The sequence below is a fragment of the Triturus cristatus genome, chromosome 11 (assembly GCF_964204655.1).
Source record: "Triturus cristatus chromosome 11, aTriCri1.1, whole genome shotgun sequence".
Classification (NCBI taxonomy): Eukaryota; Metazoa; Chordata; class Amphibia; order Caudata; family Salamandridae; genus Triturus; species Triturus cristatus.
The window spans coordinates 1,143,497,580-1,143,515,308 of NC_140594.1; the positions used below are offsets into that span (position 1 = coordinate 1,143,497,580).

The following is a 17,729-nucleotide window of genomic DNA, read 5'->3' on the forward strand; positions in this document are numbered from 1 at the left end:
GCGTGCTGGGCCCATAACCCAGAGGTCGATGGATCGAAACCATCCTCTGCTAATATTGCTTGATTTTTCTTCCTAGGACTAATCTGTCATTTCCACCCTGCCAGCAAGGAAAAGCGCAGGCTTGTGCTAGCTATGTGAGAAAAGACTTCTCAACTATCTGTCTCTGCTGTAAATCAAGAGAGTGATCGTCAAAGGATCAACCCTATACTTTGAAAGTAAAGATACCCAATTAGAAGCATAAATGACAGGTGGGACCTTCACACGTTTTTCGGGGCATGCTTTGAATTTAATTCTTCCCTTTTTGTTCTGCTTTTATCAATCTCCTATGCATTTCATGGAATTTACTCCCTTTCTCTTCGCTGCTTTGCTTCCGATGCTGCCCATATGCTCATTTCCACTATTTGTACTGCTGCTTTCCATTTCTTCTCTTCTGCACAGCTTTATCCTTGGTTTCAATCCCCAGTTCTTTACCCTCTGCAAGACAATTTCTACAGCTTTTCATGTTGGTATCCACACCAAATGCACGATTGGAACCGGTGCAAGATTGCCACTGCACTCGGCGTTGTAACATCTGGAACCTAGAGGACACACATCAGAGGGTGTTGGTGGTATAGTGGTGAGCATAGCTGCCTTCCAAGCAGTTGACCCGGGTTCGATTCCCGGCCAACGCAGTGCAAATATTTATATATTCTCCAAGCAGGATATATTTTAATGCAACATGTCACAAAACTGAAATATCAGAAACAGAATAATCAGCCGTTATATAAAAAAATAAACAAACACGTAGGTAGACATCTCGATCGCCTCATCTGCTACATTCATTGTCCCAATATATGCTATTTTCCATAAAGCACTCACCACTCACATGTGCTGATAATAAATATTTTGCTGGGGGCAGGCAATGAAAGGGCTGAGCCCCGACCAGACATTATAACCCCAGCATCCCTATTTTAAAAAGCATTTCTAGGCGATATCTAGCCTCTGAAAATAATAGGCAAGATCCACCGATAAATCTGGCAAAAGTCCCCAAGATTTTGTGCATACTTGTGCTCTCACCTGAATGCAGCGCCACCTTGTAACCATCGGATGTAACTGCGACTCAGAAAAATGTTTTATCAGAGGGCAAGTTGAGATGACTCCAAGTGGCAGATTTCCACGGAAAGAGCCTCTCGCTGCAGCAGGAAGGTTGGATACTTCAAATTGGCATAGTTTCCTGTCCAGCGTCCTCTCACGTCCCGAACGCTCCCAAACGCTCAAAAGCCTCACACCGGGCAAGCCCTCACCGGGTAGATCTCTGGCTCCCAGGTAAAGCCAAATCCTGAGTATGCTAGTGCTAGGATCACAGAGAAAGGACAGGGACAGAGAGCTGCTGTCTTGGTAAAGGCCTGAAACGGCTAATTCCTAAGAGGGTCTGCACTTTCAGTTATGACTGACTGTTAGTGGGGAAGATGAAGATTTTCTGTACCCAGCATACCTTGCGATGTGCTTAGGCAAATGAGGAGAGAGCCCCACCAATCCCTTGCCACTCCGCTGAAAGCTCCTCCTCTGCATAAAGAGAGCACTTTCACAAGGGAGCAGAGTGGCGCAGCGGAAGCGTGCTGGGCCCATAACCCAGAGGTCGATGGATCGAAACCATCCTCTGCTAATATTGCTTGATTTTTCTTCCTAGGACTAATCTGTCATTTCCACCCTGCCAGCAAGGAAAAGCGCAGGCTTGTGCTAGCTATGTGAGAAAAGACTTCTCAACTATCTGTCTCTGCTGTAAATCAAGAGAGTGATCGTCAAAGGATCAACCCTATACTTTGAAAGTAAAGATACCCAATTAGAAGCATAAATGACAGGTGGGACCTTCACACGTTTTTCGGGGCATGCTTTGAATTTAATTCTTCCCTTTTTGTTCTGCTTTTATCAATCTCCTATGCATTTCATGGAATTTACTCCCTTTCTCTTCGCTGCTTTGCTTCCGATGCTGCCCATATGCTCATTTCCACTATTTGTACTGCTGCTTTCCATTTCTTCTCTTCTGCACAGCTTTATCCTTGGTTTCAATCCCCAGTTCTTTACCCACTGCAAGACAATTTCTACAGCTTTTCATGTTGGTATCCACACCAAATGCACGATTGGAACCGGTGCAAGATTGCCACTGCACTCGGCGTTGTAACATCTGGAACCTAGAGGACACACATCAGAGGGTGTTGGTGGTATAGTGGTGAGCATAGCTGCCTTCCAAGCAGTTGACCTGGGTTCGATTCCCGGCCAACGCAGTGCAAATATTTATATATTCTCCAAGCAGGATATATTTTAATGCAACATGTCACAAAACTGCAATATCAGAAACAGAATAATCAGCCGTTATATAAAAAAATAATCAAACACGTAGGTAGACATCTCGATCGCCTCATCTGCTACATTCATTGTCCCAATATATGCTATTTTCCATAAAGCACTCACCACTCACATGTGCTGATAATAAATATTTTGCTGGGGGCAGGCAATGAAAGGGCTGCGCCCCGACCAGAAATTATAACCCCAGCATCCCTATGTTAAAAAGCATTTCTAGGCGATATCTAGCCTCTGAAAATAATAGGCAAGATCCACCGATAAATCTGGCAAAAGTCCCCAAGATTTTGTGCATACTTGTGTTCTCACCTGAATGCAGCGCCACCTTGTAACCATCGGATGTAACTGCGGCTCAGAAAAATGTTTTATCAGAGGGCAAGTTGAGAGGACTCCAAGTGGCAGATTTCCACGGAAAGAGCCTCTCACTGCAGCAGGAAGGTTGGATACTTCAAATTGGCATAGTTTCCTGTCCAGCGTCCTCTCACATCCCGAACGCTCCCAAACGCTCAAAAGCCTCACACCGGGCAAGCCCTCACCGGGTAGATCTCTGGCTCCCAGGTAAAGCCAAATCCTGAGTATGCTAGTGCTAGGATCACAGAGAAAGGACAGGGACAGAGAGCTGCTGTCTTGGTAAAGGCCTGAAACGGCTAATTCCTAAGAGGGTCTGCACTTTCAGTTATGACTGACTGTGAGTGGGGAAGATGAAGATTTTCTGTACCCAGCATACCTTGCGATGTGCTTAGGCAAATGAGGAGAGAGCCCCACCAATCCCTTGCCACTCCGCTGAAAGCTCCTCCTCTGCATAAAGAGAGCACTTTCACAAGGGAGCAGAGTGGCGCAGCGGAAGCGTGCTGGGCCCATAACCCAGAGGTCGATGGATCGAAACCATCCTCTGCTATAATATTTCTTGTTTTTTCTTCTGAGGACCAATCTGTCATTTCCACGCTACCAGCAAGGAAAAGCGCAGGCTTGTGCTAGCTATGTGAGAAAAGACTTCTCAACTATCTGTCTCTGCTGAAATACAAGAGAGTGATCGCCAAAGGATCAACCCCATACTTTGAAAGTAAAGATACCCAATTATAAGCATAAATGACTGGTGGGACCGTCACACGTTTTTCTGGGCATGCTTTGAATGTCATTCTTGCCTTTTCGTTCTGCTCTTATCATTCTCCTGGGCATTTCATGGAAGGCACTCTCTTTCTCTTCGCTGCTTTGCTTCCAATGCTGCCTAAATATGTTCATTTCCACTATTTGTACTACTGCTTTCCATTTCTTCTCTTCTGCACAGATTTGGCCTTGGTTTCAATCCCCAGTTCCTTACCCTCTACAAAAAACTTTCTACTGCTTTTCATGTTGGTATCTAAACCAAATGCACCATTGAAACTGGTGCAAGATAGTCATTGAACTCGGGGTTGTAATCTTTAGAACCGAGAGCACCCACATCATAGGGCGTTGGTGGTATAGTGGTGAGCATAGCTGCTTCCCAAGCAGTTGACCCGGGTTCGATTCCCGGCCAATGCAGTGCTAATTTTTATATGTTCTCCAAGCAGGATTTGTTTTAATGCAACATGTCACAAAACGGAAATATCATGAACAGATTAATCAGACGTTAAATTAAAAAAAAAATGAAATACTTAGGCAGGCATCTCGATCGCCCCATCTGCTACATTCATTGTCCTATTAGATGCTATTTTCCAAAAAGCAGAGTCACCACTCACATGTGTTGGTAATAAATATGTTGCGGGCGGTAGACAATGAAAGGGCTGAACCCCGACCAGACATTCTAACTCTAGCATCTCTATATTAAAAAGCATTTCTAGGCAATATCTAGCATGTGAATAAAAGTAGGCAAGATCCACCGATGAATCTGGCAAAAGTCCCCAACGATTTTGTGCACACTTGTTCTCTCACCTGAATGCAGCGCCACCTTGTAGCCATCGGATGTAACTGCAGCTCACAAAATGTTATATCAGAGAGCAAATTGAGAGGACTCCAAGAGGCAGATGTCCATGGAAAGAGCCTCTCATGACAGCAGGAAGGTTGGATATTTCAAGATGGCAACATTTCCTATCCAACGTCCTCACGTCCCGAACGCTCTCAAATGCTCAAAAGCCTCGCCCTCACCGGGTAGATCTCTGGCTCCCAGTTAAAATCAAATCCTGAGCATGCTAGCGCTAGGATCAAAGAGAGAGGAGAGGGTTAGAGAGCTGCTATCTTGGTAAAGGCCTGAAACTGCTAGTTCCCAAGAGGGTCTGCACTTTCAGTTATGACTGACTGTGAGACGAGAAGATGAAGATTTTCTGTACCCAGCATACCTTGCGATGTGCTTAGGCAAATGAGGAGAGAGCCCCACCAATCCCTTGCCACTCCGCTGAAAGCTCCTCCTCTGCATAAAGAGAGCACTTTCACAAGGGAGCAGAGTGGCGCAGCGGAAGCGTGCTTGGCCCATAACCCAGAGGTCAATGGATCGAAACCATCCTCTGCTAATATTTCTTGTTTTTTCTTCTGAGGACCAATCTGTCATTTCCACCCTGCCAGCATGGAAAAGCGCAGGCTTGTGCTAGCTATGTGAGAAAAGACTTCTCAACTATCTGTCTCTGCTGTAAATCAAGAGAGTGATCGTCAAAGGATCAACCCTATACTTTGAAAGTAAAGATACCCAATTAGAAGCATAAATGACAGGTGGGACCTTCACACGTTTTTCGGGGCATGCTTTGAATTTAATTCTTCCCTTTTTGTTCTGCTTTTATCAATCTCCTATGCATTTCATGGAATTTACTCCCTTTCTCTTCGCTGCTTTGCTTCCGATGCTGCCCATATGCTCATTTCCACTATTTGTACTGCTGCTTTCCATTTCTTCTCTTCTGCACAGCTTTATCCTTGGTTTCAATCCCCAGTTCTTTACCCTCTGCAAGACAATTTCTACAGCTTTTCATGTTGGTATCCACACCAAATTCACGATTGGAACCGGTGCAAGATTGCCACTGCACTCGGCGTTGTAACATCTGGAACCTAGAGGACACACATCAGAGGGCGTTGGTGGTATAGTGGTGAGCATAGCTGCCTTCCAAGCAGTTGACCCGGGTTCGATTCCCGGACAACGCAGTGCAAATATTTATATATTCTCCAAGCAGGATATATTTTAATGCAACATGTCACAAAACTGAAATATCAGAAACAGAATAATCAGCCGTTATATAAAAAAATAAACAAACACGTAGGTAGACATCTCGATCGCCTCATCTGCTACATTCATTGTCCCAATATATGCTATTTTCCATAAAGCACTCACCACTCACATGTGCTGATAATAAATATTTTGCTGGGGGCAGGCAATGAAAGGGCTGAGCCCCGACCAGACATTATAACCCCAGCATCCCTATTTTAAAAAGCATTTCTAGGCGATATCTAGCCTCTGAAAATAATAGGCAAGATCCACCGATAAATCTGGCAAAAGTCCCCAAGATTTTGTGCATACTTGTGCTCTCACCTGAATGCAGCGCCACCTTGTAACCATCGGATGTAACTGCGACTCAGAAAAATGTTTTATCAGAGGGCAAGTTGAGATGACTCCAAGTGGCAGATTTCCACGGAAAGAGCCTCTCGCTGCAGCAGGAAGGTTGGATACTTCAAATTGGCATAGTTTCCTGTCCAGCGTCCTCTCACGTCCCGAACGCTCCCAAACGCTCAAAAGCCTCACACCGGGCAAGCCCTCACCGGTTAGATCTCTGGCTCCCAGGTAAAGCCAAATCCTGAGTATGCTAGTGCTAGGATCACAGAGAAAGGACAGGGACAGAGAGCTGCTGTCTTGGTAAAGGCCTGAAACGGCTAATTCCTAAGAGGGTCTGCACTTTCAGTTATGACTGACTGTGAGTGGGGAAGATGAAGATTTTCTGTACCCAGCATACCTTGCGATGTGCTTAGGCAAATGAGGAGAGAGCCCCACCAATCCCTTGCCACTCCGCTGAAAGCTCCTCCTCTGCATAAAGAGAGCACTTTCACAAGGGAGCAGAGTGGCGCAGCGGAAGCGTGCTGGGCCCATAACCCAGAGGTCGATGGATCGAAACCATCCTCTGCTAATATTGCTTGATTTTTCTTCCTAGGACTAATCTGTCATTTCCACCCTGCCAGCAAGGAAAAGCGCAGGCTTGTGCTAGCTATTTGAGAAAAGACTTCTCAACTATCTGTCTCTGCTGTAAATCAAGAGAGTGATCGTCAAAGGATCAACCCTATACTTTGAAAGTAAAGATACCCAATTAGAAGCATAAATGACAGGTGGGACCTTCACACGTTTTTCGGGGCATGCTTTGAATTTCATTCTTCCCTTTTTGTTCTGCTTTTATCAATCTCCTATGCATTTCATGGAATTTACTCCCTTTCTCTTCGCTGCTTTGCTTCCGATGCTGCCCATATGCTCATTTCCACTATTTGTACTGCTGCTTTCCATTTCTTCTCTTCTGCACAGCTTTGTCCTTGGTTTCAATCCCCAGTTCTTTACCCTCTGCAAGACTATTTCTACTGCTTTTCATGTTGGAATCCACACCAAATGCACCATGGGAACGGGTGCAAGATTGCCACTGCACTCGGCGTTGTAACATCTGGAACCTAGAGGACACACATCAGAGGGCGTTGGTGGTATAGTGGTGAGCATAGCTGCCTTCCAAGCAGTTGACCCGGGTTCGATTCCCGGCCAACGCAGTGCAAATATTTATATATTCTCCAAGCAGGATATATTTTAATGCAACATGTCACAAAACTGAAATATCAGAAACAGAATAATCAGCCGTTATATAAAAAAATAAACAAACACGTAGGTAGACATCTCGATCGCCTCATCTGCTACATTCATTGTCCCAATATATGCTATTTTCCATAAAGCACTCAGCACTCACATGTGCTGATAATAAATATTTTGCTGGGGGCAGGCAATGAAAGGGCTGAGCCCCGACCAGACATTATAACCCCAGCATCCCTATTTTAAAAAGCATTTATAGGCGATATCTAGCCTCTGAAAATAATAGGCAAGATCCACCGATAAATCTGGCAAAAGTCCCCAAGATTTTGTGCATACTTGTGCTCTCACCTGAATGCAGCGCCACCTTGTAACCATCGGATGTAACTGCGGCTCAGAAAAATGTTTTATCAGAGGGCAAGTTGAGAGGACTCCAAGTGGCAGATTTCCACGGAAAGAGCCTCTCACTGCAGCTGGAAGGTTGGATACTTCAAATTGGCATAGTTTCCTGTCCAGCGTCCTCTCACGTCCCGAACGCTCCCAAACGCTCAAAAGCCTCGCCCTCACCGGGTAGATCTCTGGCTCCCAGGTAAAGCCAAATCCTGAGTATGCTAGTGCTAGGATCACAGAGAAAGGACAGGGACAGAGAGCTGCTGTCTTGGTAAAGGCCTGAAACGGCTAATTCCTAAGAGGGTCTGCACTTTCAGTTATGACTGACTGTGAGTGGGGAAGATGAAGATTTTCTGTACCCAGCATACCTTGCGATGTGCTTAGGCAAATGAGGAGAGAGCCCCACCAATCCCTTGCCACTCCGCTGAAAGCTCCTCCTCTGCATAAAGAGAGCACTTTCACAAGGGAGCAGAGTGGCGCAGCGGAAGCGTGCTGGGCCCATAACCCAGAGGTCGATGGATCGAAACCATCCTCTGCTAATATTGCTTGATTTTTCTTCCTAGGACTAATCTGTCATTTCCACCCTGCCAGCAAGGAAAAGCGCAGGCTTGTGCTAGCTATGTGAGAAAAGACTTCTCAACTATCTGTCTCTGCTGTAAATCAAGAGAGTGATCGTCAAAGGATCAACCCTATACTTTGAAAGTAAAGATACCCAATTAGAAGCATAAATGACAGGTGGGACCTTCACACGTTTTTCGGGGCATGCTTTGAATTTAATTCTTCCCTTTTTGTTCTGCTTTTATCAATCTCCTATGCATTTCATGGAATTTACTCCCTTTCTCTTCGCTGCTTTGCTTCCGATGCTGCCCATATGCTCATTTCCACTATTTGTACTGCTGCTTTCCATTTCTTCTCTTCTGCACAGCTTTATCCTTGGTTTCAATCCCCAGTTCTTTACCCTCTGCAAGACAATTTCTACAGCTTTTCATGTTGGTATCCACACCAAATGCACGATTGGAACCGGTGCAAGATTGCCACTGCACTCGGCGTTGTAACATCTGGAACCTAGAGGACACACATCAGAGGGTGTTGGTGGTATAGTGGTGAGCATAGCTGCCTTCCAAGCAGTTGACCCGGGTTCGATTCCCGGCCAACGCAGTGCAAATATTTATATATTCTCCAAGCAGGATATATTTTAATGCAACATGTCACAAAACTGAAATATCAGAAACAGAATAATCAGCCGTTATATAAAAAAATAAACAAACACGTAGGTAGACATCTCGATCGCCTCATCTGCTACATTCATTGTCCCAATATATGCTATTTTCCATAAAGCACTCACCACTCACATGTGCTGATAATAAATATTTTGCTGGGGGCAGGCAATGAAAGGGCTGAGCCCCGACCAGACATTATAACCCCAGCATCCCTATTTTAAAAAGCATTTCTAGGCGATATCTAGCCTCTGAAAATAATAGGCAAGATCCACCGATAAATCTGGCAAAAGTCCCCAAGATTTTGTGCATACTTGTGCTCTCACCTGAATGCAGCGCCACCTTGTAACCATCGGATGTAACTGCGACTCAGAAAAATGTTTTATCAGAGGGCAAGTTGAGATGACTCCAAGTGGCAGATTTCCACGGAAAGAGCCTCTCGCTGCAGCAGGAAGGTTGGATACTTCAAATTGGCATAGTTTCCTGTCCAGCGTCCTCTCACGTCCCGAACGCTCCCAAACGCTCAAAAGCCTCACACCGGGCAAGCCCTCACCGGGTAGATCTCTGGCTCCCAGGTAAAGCCAAATCCTGAGTATGCTAGTGCTAGGATCACAGAGAAAGGACAGAGAGCTGCTGTCTTGGTAAAGGCCTGAAACGGCTAATTCCTAAGAGGGTCTGCACTTTCAGTTATGACTGACTGTGAGTGGGGAAGATGAAGATTTTCTGTACCCAGCATACCTTGCGATGTGCTTAGGCAAATGAGGAGAGAGCCCCACCAATCCCTTGCCACTCCGCTGAAAGCTCCTCCTCTGCATAAAGAGAGCACTTTCACAAGGGAGCAGAGTGGCACAGCGGAAGCGTGCTGGGCCCATAACCCAGAGGTCGATGGATCGAAACCATCCTCTGCTAATATTGCTTGATTTTTCTTCCTAGGACTAATCTGTCATTTCCACCCTGCCAGCAAGGAAAAGCGCAGGCTTGTGCTAGCTATGTGAGAAAAGACTTCTCAACTATCTGTCTCTGCTGTAAATCAAGAGAGTGATCGTCAAAGGATCAACCCTATACTTTGAAAGTAAAGATACCCAATTAGAAGCATAAATGACAGGTGGGACCTTCACACGTTTTTCGGGGCATGCTTTGAATTTAATTCTTCCCTTTTTGTTCTGCTTTTATCAATCTCCTATGCATTTCATGGAATTTACTCCCTTTCTCTTCGCTGCTTTGCTTCCGATGCTGCCCATATGCTCATTTCCACTATTTGTACTGCTGCTTTCCATTTCTTCTCTTCTGCACAGCTTTATCCTTGGTTTCAATCCCCAGTTCTTTACCCTCTGCAAGACAATTTCTACAGCTTTTCATGTTGGTATCCACACCAAATGCACGATTGGAACCGGTGCAAGATTGCCACTGCACTCGGCGTTGTAACATCTGGAACCTAGAGGACACACATCAGAGGGTGTTGGTGGTATAGTGGTGAGCATAGCTGCCTTCCAAGCAGTTGACCCGGGTTCGATTCCCGGCCAACGCAGTGCAAATATTTATATATTCTCCAAGCAGGATATATTTTAATGCAACATGTCACAAAACTGAAATATCAGAAACAGAATAATCAGCCGTTATATAAAAAAATAAACAAACACGTAGGTAGACATCTCGATCGCCTCATCTGCTACATTCATTGTCCCAATATATGCTATTTTCCATAAAGCACTCACCACTCACATGTGCTGATAATAAATATTTTGCTGGGGGCAGGCAATGAAAGGGCTGAGCCCCGACCAGACATTATAACCCCAGCATCCCTATTTTAAAAAGCATTTCTAGGCGATATCTAGCCTCTGAAAATAATAGGCAAGATCCACCGATAAATCTGGCAAAAGTCCCCAAGATTTTGTGCATACTTGTGCTCTCACCTGAATGCAGCGCCACCTTGTAACCATCGGATGTAACTGCGACTCAGAAAAATGTTTTATCAGAGGGCAAGTTGAGATGACTCAAAGTGGCAGATTTCCACGGAAAGAGCCTCTCGCTGCAGCAGGAAGGTTGGATACTTCAAATTGGCATAGTTTCCTGTCCAGCGTCCTCTCACGTCCCGAACGCTCCCAAACGCTCAAAAGCCTCACACCGGGCAAGCCCTCACCGGGTAGATCTCTGGCTCCCAGGTAAAGCCAAATCCTGAGTATGCTAGTGCTAGGATCACAGAGAAAGGACAGGGACAGAGAGCTGCTGTCTTGGTAAAGGCCTGAAACGGCTAATTCCTAAGAGGGTCTGCACTTTCAGTTATGACTGACTGTGAGTGGGGAAGATGAAGATTTTCTGTACCCAGCATACCTTGCGATGTGCTTAGGCAAATGAGGAGAGAGCCCCACCAATCCCTTGCCACTCCGCTGAAAGCTCCTCCTCTGCATAAAGAGAGCACTTTCACAAGGGAGCAGAGTGGCGCAGCGGAAGCGTGCTTGGCCCATAACCCAGAGGTCAATGGATCGAAACCATCCTCTGCTAATATTGATTGATTTTTCTTCCTAGGACTAATCTGTCATTTCCACCCTGCCAGCAAGGAAAAGCGCAGGCTTGTGCTAGCTATGTGAGAAAAGACTTCTCAACTATCTGTCTCTGCTGTAAATCAAGAGAGTGATCGTCAAAGGATCAACCCTATACTTTGAAAGTAAAGATACCCAATTAGAAGCATAAATGACAGGTGGGACCTTCACACGTTTTTCGGGGCATGCTTTGAATTTAATTCTTCCCTTTTTGTTCTGCTTTTATCAATCTCCTATGCATTTCATGGAATTTACTCCCTTTCTCTTCGCTGCTTTGCTTCCGATGCTGCCCATATGCTCATTTCCACTATTTGTACTGCTGCTTTCCATTTCTTCTCTTCTGCACAGCTTTATCCTTGGTTTCAATCCCCAGTTCTTTACCCACTGCAAGACAATTTCTACAGCTTTTCATGTTGGTATCCACACCAAATGCACGATTGGAACCGGTGCAAGATTGCCACTGCACTCGGCGTTGTAACATCTGGAACCTAGAGGACACACATCAGAGGGCGTTGGTGGTATAGTGGTGAGCATAGCTGCCTTCCAAGCAGTTGACCCGGGTTCGATTCCCGGCCAACGCAGGGCAAATATTTATATATTCTCCAAGCAGGATATATTTTAATGCAACATGTCACAAAACTGAAATATCAGAAACAGAATAATCAGCCGTTATATAAAAAAATAATCAAACACGTAGGTAGACATCTCGATCGCCTCATCTGCTACATTCATTGTCCCAATATATGCTATTTTCCATAAAGCACTCACCACTCACATGTGCTGATAATAAATATTTTGCTGGGGGCAGGCAATGAAAGGGCTGCGCCCCGACCAGAAATTATAACCCCAGCATCCCTATGTTAAAAAGCATTTCTAGGCGATATCTAGCCTCTGAAAATAATAGGCAAGATCCACCGATAAATCTGGCAAAAGTCCCCAAGATTTTGTGCATACTTGTGTTCTCACCTGAATGCAGCGCCACCTTGTAACCATCGGATGTAACTGCGGCTCAGAAAAATGTTTTATCAGAGGGCAAGTTGAGAGGACTCCAAGTGGCAGATTTCCACGGAAAGAGCCTCTCACTGCAGCAGGAAGGTTGGATACTTCAAATTGGCATAGTTTCCTGTCCAGCGTCCTCTCACGTCCCGAACGCTCCCAAACGCTCAAAAGCCTCACACCGGGCAAGCCCTCACCGGGTAGATCTCTGGCTCCCAGGTAAAGCCAAATCCTGAGTATGCTAGTGCTAGGATCACAGAGAAAGGACAGGGACAGAGAGCTGCTGTCTTGGTAAAGGCCTGAAACGGCTAATTCCTAAGAGGGTCTGCACTTTCAGTTATGACTGACTGTGAGTGGGGAAGATGAAGATTTTCTGTACCCAGCATACCTTGCGATGTGCTTAGGCAAATGAGGAGAGAGCCCCACCAATCCCTTGCCACTCCGCTGAAAGCTCCTCCTCTGCATAAAGAGAGCACTTTCACAAGGGAGCAGAGTGGCGCAGCGGAAGCGTGCTGGGCCCATAACCCAGAGGTCGATGGATCGAAACCATCCTCTGCTATAATATTTCTTGTTTTTTCTTCTGAGGACCAATCTGTCATTTCCACGCTACCAGCAAGGAAAAGCGCAGGCTTGTGCTAGCTATGTGAGAAAAGACTTCTCAACTATCTGTCTCTGCTGAAATACAAGAGAGTGATCGCCAAAGGATCAACCCCATACTTTGAAAGTAAAGATACCCAATTATAAGCATAAATGACTGGTGGGACCGTCACACGTTTTTCTGGGCATGCTTTGAATGTCATTCTTGCCTTTTCGTTCTGCTCTTATCATTCTCCTGGGCATTTCATGGAAGGCACTCTCTTTCTCTTCGCTGCTTTGCTTCCAATGCTGCCTAAATATGTTCATTTCCACTATTTGTACTACTGCTTTCCATTTCTTCTCTTCTGCACAGATTTGGCCTTGGTTTCAATCCCCAGTTCCTTACCCTCTACAAAAAACTTTCTACTGCTTTTCATGTTGGTATCTAAACCAAATGCACCATTGAAACTGGTGCAAGATAGTCATTGAACTCGGGGTTGTAATCTTTAGAACCGAGAGCACCCACATCATAGGGCGTTGGTGGTATAGTGGTGAGCATAGCTGCTTCCCAAGCAGTTGACCCGGGTTCGATTCCCGGCCAATGCAGTGCTAATTTTTATATGTTCTCCAAGCAGGATTTGTTTTAATGCAACATGTCACAAAACGGAAATATCATGAACAGATTAATCAGACGTTAAATTAAAAAAAAAATGAAATACTTAGGCAGGCATCTCGATCGCCCCATCTGCTACATTCATTGTCCTATTAGATGCTATTTTCCAAAAAGCAGAGTCACCACTCACATGTGCTGGTAATAAATATGTTGCGGGCGGTAGACAATGAAAGGGCTGAACCCTGACCAGACATTCTAACTCTAGCATCTCTATATTAAAAAGCATTTCTAGGCAATATCTAGCATGTGAATAAAAGTAGGCAAGATCCACCGATGAATCTGGCAAAAGTCCCCAACGATTTTGTGCACACTTGTTCTCTCACCTGAATGCAGCGCCACCTTGTAGCCATCGGATGTAACTGCAGCTCACAAAATGTTATATCAGAGAGCAAATTGAGAGGACTCCAAGAGGCAGATGTCCATGGAAAGAGCCTCTCATGACAGCAGGAAGGTTGGATATTTCAAGATGGCAACATTTCCTATCCAACGTCCTCACGTCCCGAACGCTCTCAAATGCTCAAAAGCCTCGCCCTCACCGGGTAGATCTCTGGCTCCCAGTTAAAATCAAATCCTGAGCATGCTAGCGCTAGGATCAAAGAGAGAGGAGAGGGTTAGAGAGCTGCTATCTTGGTAAAGGCCTGAAACTGCTAGTTCCCAAGAGGGTCTGCACTTTCAGTTATGACTGACTGTGAGACGAGAAGATGAAGATTTTCTGTACCCAGCATACCTTGCGATGTGCTTAGGCAAATGAGGAGAGAGCCCCACCAATCCCTTGCCACTCCGCTGAAAGCTCCTCCTCTGCATAAAGAGAGCACTTTCACAAGGGAGCAGAGTGGCGCAGCGGAAGCGTGCTTGGCCCATAACCCAGAGGTCAATGGATCGAAACCATCCTCTGCTAATATTTCTTGTTTTTTCTTCTGAGGACCAATCTGTCATTTCCACCCTGCCAGCATGGAAAAGCGCAGGCTTGTGCTAGCTATGTGAGAAAAGACTTCTCAACTATCTGTCTCTGCTGTAAATCAAGAGAGTGATCGTCAAAGGATCAACCCTATACTTTGAAAGTAAAGATACCCAATTAGAAGCATAAATGACAGGTGGGACCTTCACACGTTTTTCGGGGCATGCTTTGAATTTAATTCTTCCCTTTTTGTTCTGCTTTTATCAATCTCCTATGCATTTCATGGAATTTACTCCCTTTCTCTTCGCTGCTTTGCTTCCGATGCTGCCCATATGCTCATTTCCACTATTTGTACTGCTGCTTTCCATTTCTTCTCTTCTGCACAGCTTTATCCTTGGTTTCAATCCCCAGTTCTTTACCCTCTGCAAGACAATTTCTACAGCTTTTCATGTTGGTATCCACACCAAATGCACGATTGGAACCGGTGCAAGATTGCCACTGCACTCGGCGTTGTAACATCTGGAACCTAGAGGACACACATCAGAGGGCGTTGGTGGTATAGTGGTGAGCATAGCTGCCTTCCAAGCAGTTGACCCGGGTTCGATTCCCGGACAACGCAGTGCAAATATTTATATATTCTCCAAGCAGGATATATTTTAATGCAACATGTCACAAAACTGAAATATCAGAAACAGAATAATCAGCCGTTATATAAAAAAATAAACAAACACGTAGGTAGACATCTCGATCGCCTCATCTGCTACATTCATTGTCCCAATATATGCTATTTTCCATAAAGCACTCACCACTCACATGTGCTGATAATAAATATTTTGCTGGGGGCAGGCAATGAAAGGGCTGAGCCCCGACCAGACATTATAACCCCAGCATCCCTATTTTAAAAAGCATTTCTAGGCGATATCTAGCCTCTGAAAATAATAGGCAAGATCCACCGATAAATCTGGCAAAAGTCCCCAAGATTTTGTGCATACTTGTGCTCTCACCTGAATGCAGCGCCACCTTGTAACCATCGGATGTAACTGCGACTCAGAAAAATGTTTTATCAGAGGGCAAGTTGAGATGACTCCAAGTGGCAGATTTCCACGGAAAGAGCCTCTCGCTGCAGCAGGAAGGTTGGATACTTCAAATTGGCATAGTTTCCTGTCCAGCGTCCTCTCACGTCCCGAACGCTCCCAAACGCTCAAAAGCCTCACACCGGGCAAGCCCTCACCGGTTAGATCTCTGGCTCCCAGGTAAAGCCAAATCCTGAGTATGCTAGTGCTAGGATCACAGAGAAAGGACAGGGACAGAGAGCTGCTGTCTTGGTAAAGGCCTGAAACGGCTAATTCCTAAGAGGGTCTGCACTTTCAGTTATGACTGACTGTGAGTGGGGAAGATGAAGATTTTCTGTACCCAGCATACCTTGCGATGTGCTTAGGCAAATGAGGAGAGAGCCCCACCAATCCCTTGCCACTCCGCTGAAAGCTCCTCCTCTGCATAAAGAGAGCACTTTCACAAGGGAGCAGAGTGGCGCAGCGGAAGCGTGCTGGGCCCATAACCCAGAGGTCGATGGATCGAAACCATCCTCTGCTAATATTGCTTGATTTTTCTTCCTAGGACTAATCTGTCATTTCCACCCTGCCAGCAAGGAAAAGCGCAGGCTTGTGCTAGCTATTTGAGAAAAGACTTCTCAACTATCTGTCTCTGCTGTAAATCAAGAGAGTGATCGTCAAAGGATCAACCCTATACTTTGAAAGTAAAGATACCCAATTAGAAGCATAAATGACAGGTGGGACCTTCACACGTTTTTCGGGGCATGCTTTGAATTTCATTCTTCCCTTTTTGTTCTGCTTTTATCAATCTCCTATGCATTTCATGGAATTTACTCCCTTTCTCTTCGCTGCTTTGCTTCCGATGCTGCCCATATGCTCATTTCCACTATTTGTACTGCTGCTTTCCATTTCTTCTCTTCTGCACAGCTTTGTCCTTGGTTTCAATCCCCAGTTCTTTACCCTCTGCAAGACTATTTCTACTGCTTTTCATGTTGGAATCCACACCAAATGCACCATGGGAACGGGTGCAAGATTGCCACTGCACTCGGCGTTGTAACATCTGGAACCTAGAGGACACACATCAGAGGGCGTTGGTGGTATAGTGGTGAGCATAGCTGCCTTCCAAGCAGTTGACCTGGGTTCGATTCCCGGCCAACGCAGTGCAAATATTTATATATTCTCCAAGCAGGATATATTTTAATGCAACATGTCACAAAACTGAAATATCAGAAACAGAATAATCAGCCGTTATATAAAAAAATAAACAAACACGTAGGTAGACATCTCGATCGCCTCATCTGCTACATTCATTGTCCCAATATATGCTATTTTCCATAAAGCACTCAGCACTCACATGTGCTGATAATAAATATTTTGCTGGGGGCAGGCAATGAAAGGGCTGAGCCCCGACCAGACATTATAACCCCAGCATCCCTATTTTAAAAAGCATTTATAGGCGATATCTAGCCTCTGAAAATAATAGGCAAGATCCACCGATACATCTGGCAAAAGTCCCCAAGATTTTGTGCATACTTGTGCTCTCACCTGAATGCAGCGCCACCTTGTAACCATCGGATGTAACTGCGGCTCAGAAAAATGTTTTATCAGAGGGCAAGTTGAGAGGACTCCAAGTGGCAGATTTCCACGGAAAGAGCCTCTCACTGCAGCTGGAAGGTTGGATACTTCAAATTGGCATAGTTTCCTGTCCAGCGTCCTCTCACGTCCCGAACGATCCCAAACGCTCAAAAGCCTCACACCGGGCAAGCCCTCACCGGGTAGATCTCTGGCTCCCAGGTAAAGCCAAATCCTGAGTATGCTAGTGCTAGGATCACAGAGAAAGGACAGGGACAGAGAGCTGCTGTCTTGGTAAAGGCCTGAAACGGCTAATTCCTAAGAGGGTCTGCACTTTCAGTTATGACTGAATGTGAGTGGGGAAGATGAAGATTTTCTGTACCCAGCATACCTTGCGATGTGCTTAGGCAAATGAGGAGAGAGCCCCACCAATCCCTTGCCACTCCGCTGAAAGCTCCTCCTCTGCATAAAGAGAGCACTTTCACAAGGGAGCAGAGTGGCGCAGCGGAAGCGTGCTGGGCCCATAACCCAGAGGTCGATGGATCGAAACCATCCTCTGCTAATATTGCTTGATTTTTCTTCCTAGGACTAATCTGTCATTTCCACCCTGCCAGCAAGGAAAAGCGCAGGCTTGTGCTAGCTATGTGAGAAAAGACTTCTCAACTATCTGTCTCTGCTGTAAATCAAGAGAGTGATCGTCAAAGGATCAACCCTATACTTTGAAAGTAAAGATACCCAATTAG

General features: G+C 45.4%; 8 non-coding genes across 8 annotated transcripts; all 8 read left to right on the forward strand.

Annotated features, from left to right (window-relative positions):
• The first annotated feature begins 599 nt into the window (after positions 1-599).
• TRNAG-UCC (transfer RNA glycine (anticodon UCC)) lies at positions 600-671 on the forward strand. Its single transcript has one exon. It is a non-coding gene; the product is annotated as a tRNA-Gly (tRNA).
• A 3,118-nt stretch (positions 672-3,789) lies between these two features.
• Positions 3,790-3,861, forward strand: TRNAG-CCC (transfer RNA glycine (anticodon CCC)). Its single transcript has one exon. It is a non-coding gene; the product is annotated as a tRNA-Gly (tRNA).
• A 3,105-nt stretch (positions 3,862-6,966) lies between these two features.
• On the forward strand, positions 6,967-7,038 carry TRNAG-UCC (transfer RNA glycine (anticodon UCC)). The gene has a single exon. It is a non-coding gene; the product is annotated as a tRNA-Gly (tRNA).
• Positions 7,039-8,548: 1,510 nt separating this feature from the next.
• Positions 8,549-8,620, forward strand: TRNAG-UCC (transfer RNA glycine (anticodon UCC)). The gene has a single exon. It is a non-coding gene; the product is annotated as a tRNA-Gly (tRNA).
• A 1,515-nt stretch (positions 8,621-10,135) lies between these two features.
• Positions 10,136-10,207, forward strand: TRNAG-UCC (transfer RNA glycine (anticodon UCC)). Its single transcript has one exon. It is a non-coding gene; the product is annotated as a tRNA-Gly (tRNA).
• Positions 10,208-11,728: 1,521 nt separating this feature from the next.
• TRNAG-UCC (transfer RNA glycine (anticodon UCC)) lies at positions 11,729-11,800 on the forward strand. Its single transcript has one exon. It is a non-coding gene; the product is annotated as a tRNA-Gly (tRNA).
• A 1,525-nt stretch (positions 11,801-13,325) lies between these two features.
• TRNAG-CCC (transfer RNA glycine (anticodon CCC)) lies at positions 13,326-13,397 on the forward strand. Its single transcript has one exon. It is a non-coding gene; the product is annotated as a tRNA-Gly (tRNA).
• Positions 13,398-16,502: 3,105 nt separating this feature from the next.
• TRNAG-UCC (transfer RNA glycine (anticodon UCC)) lies at positions 16,503-16,574 on the forward strand. The gene has a single exon. It is a non-coding gene; the product is annotated as a tRNA-Gly (tRNA).
• The last annotated feature ends 1,155 nt before the right edge of the window (positions 16,575-17,729 follow it).